A 2,290-nucleotide genomic window follows, 5' to 3' on the forward strand; every position below is an offset into this window, starting at 1 on the left:
AAATAGGAAATAAATAAATAAATAAATAAATAAAGAGGAAATAACTGCAGCTCTTCTTACACTTATATATTAAAGACTCAGTTAATGATAATTAATTCGTCACCGAGCTGGTTTCTGAGCACAGTGCCGCGTGGTGAATGAGATGTAGGTTTTTCTGTTGAATTGGGGGGAAGAGGAGGAACAGATGGTCAGAAACAGTTTTAATCTCTATGAGTTTGAATTATTTTTATTTTAAGCACAGAGGGAGAAACTGATGTAAAAGGGATGATAAAATAGTGATCTGGTTATTAACTGCATTATTCCATAAAGCCATAGATATTTAAAAGAAAGCACTGTGTAAAGGTGTTAATGTTAATATTTCATCAGCGTTCTGCTTGAGTTCATCATCCTGAAGAGGAATGGAGAGGAGAAGAAGAAAAAAACTCCCCAAATGTAAAATACTTGAATGATGTGTATGATAACCGTGAATACTCTCGCGCTCGCTCTGTAGGCTGATGTGATTGGCTCCTAGTGTCATTTGTAATATGTAGTCATTTTGCTTTCCTTTAATGAATAAAAAAATATATAAAATGGACAAAAAAAACCCCTTAAAAACTGTTTTTTTTTCCTCTACACTATTGAGTTTACTCTCGCTGTGTGTGTGTGTGTGTGTGTGTGTGTGTGTGTGTGTGTGTGTGTGTGTGTGTGTGTGTGAGAGAGAGAGAGAGAGAGAGAGCGTGCAAGCGAGCGAGCTAGTTATCAGGGTGATCACTGAGGCATGTACCAGTTTTCAGTAATGATGGAGTTTGTGTTCCTCACTGTGGGGAAAAGATTCTGCGGCTTGGTTCTGAGCCACAACCCGAGAACGAGACTGCAACCACAACAGTGAATAAACGCCGCGCTGCATCTGGACTTCAATACGAATAAAAACAAACTGTACTTCAGTTGTGTTCAGGGTCAGAGAAAATCTTTTAAAAAAATCATAAAGAACAAACACACCAAGTTATTTACACCGTATTTATTATAATAACTTCCTTTATAGACACTTTCATTTTATACTGTTTTCATAATCAACTGTTTATACATACACACACACACTCTCATACACACAGGCACTTAATCATTCTAAAATCTCTATGATGTCCATTCCATTGTGAATAAAATAAGGAAATAATACTATTTAACTGTAGCGTAAAAGACGACTTCTGCAGCTGGAACGTCGGTCTAAAGAGGATCAGAAATAACAGCAATGATCGATTTAATTACTGAGCACTTCTCTCTCTCTCTCTCTCTCTCACACACACACACACACACATTTCCTCTTCCTTTCACACATAAATCTATGTTGTGGATATTTACTAAAAACAATTCCAGGAAACAGAAATTAGGTTCCATTGCGGGCTGTGTGTGTGTGTTTACTCACTAAATTCAGCTGGTGTTCCATGGAAGCATCTGTAAGAGTTTGTACATTTTTATTAATTCAGTGTAAATGTTATAATAACAGCAGTATGTGTGTGTGTTTACCAGATTTTTTCCTGAATTTCACCTCAGTGTACGTCACACTCTCCATCCTCTCTGAATAAAAACAAAATGAATCAGATTAAACTTTCCTCAAACCTAACGAGAGAAAACGAGACAGTAATTACACCCAGAAATACAGTTTTAATAAATTATTTGTTCAAATATTACTTCAATAAATAATGGGTACAATTAAAATTCTCACATAACACAGTTACTGAATGTGTCTAAAAGTGGAGAGGCAGGTGAGGAGAAGAATCTTGTTTAGGATAAAAGCTTTTCCATGTAACTGTGATGCAGCTGCAGGTGTTATAACCCAGTAATGAAGCTTTATTCAGTGTGTAGATACACATGTTATACAGCTCGCTCTCTCTCTCTCTCTCTCTGTTGCTCTCTAACACACACACAAACACACAGATGTGATGTTATTGGTGTAAAGTCAGTGAGTGTGTGTGAGGCAGTTACGAAGCCTCCTGCAGGTTTATATATTTGTTATCTGAAATTCTTACCCTCAGGTGTGTTTGTGCGACACACAGCAGTGAACACGGCCACGAGGATGAAAACTGAGGTGATGAAGACTCCTATGATGATGATGATGATGACAGTGAGACTGGCCGTGTCCTATCACATACAGTACAGAGGGGACAGGAGTGACCTAGAGTGACCTGCGCATTGCACTGTGTGAGTGTGTGTGAGATCACCTGCATCAGGGTCGAGTGTGGTGATGTCTGCTGCAGTGTGTGTTGGAGTCTGTATCTCGTTGTGTGAGGAGGAGGAGGTGATGGAGGTGTTG

Source organism: Ictalurus punctatus, chromosome 18 (genome assembly GCF_001660625.3).
Source record: "Ictalurus punctatus breed USDA103 chromosome 18, Coco_2.0, whole genome shotgun sequence".
Taxonomy (NCBI): Eukaryota; Metazoa; Chordata; class Actinopteri; order Siluriformes; family Ictaluridae; genus Ictalurus; species Ictalurus punctatus.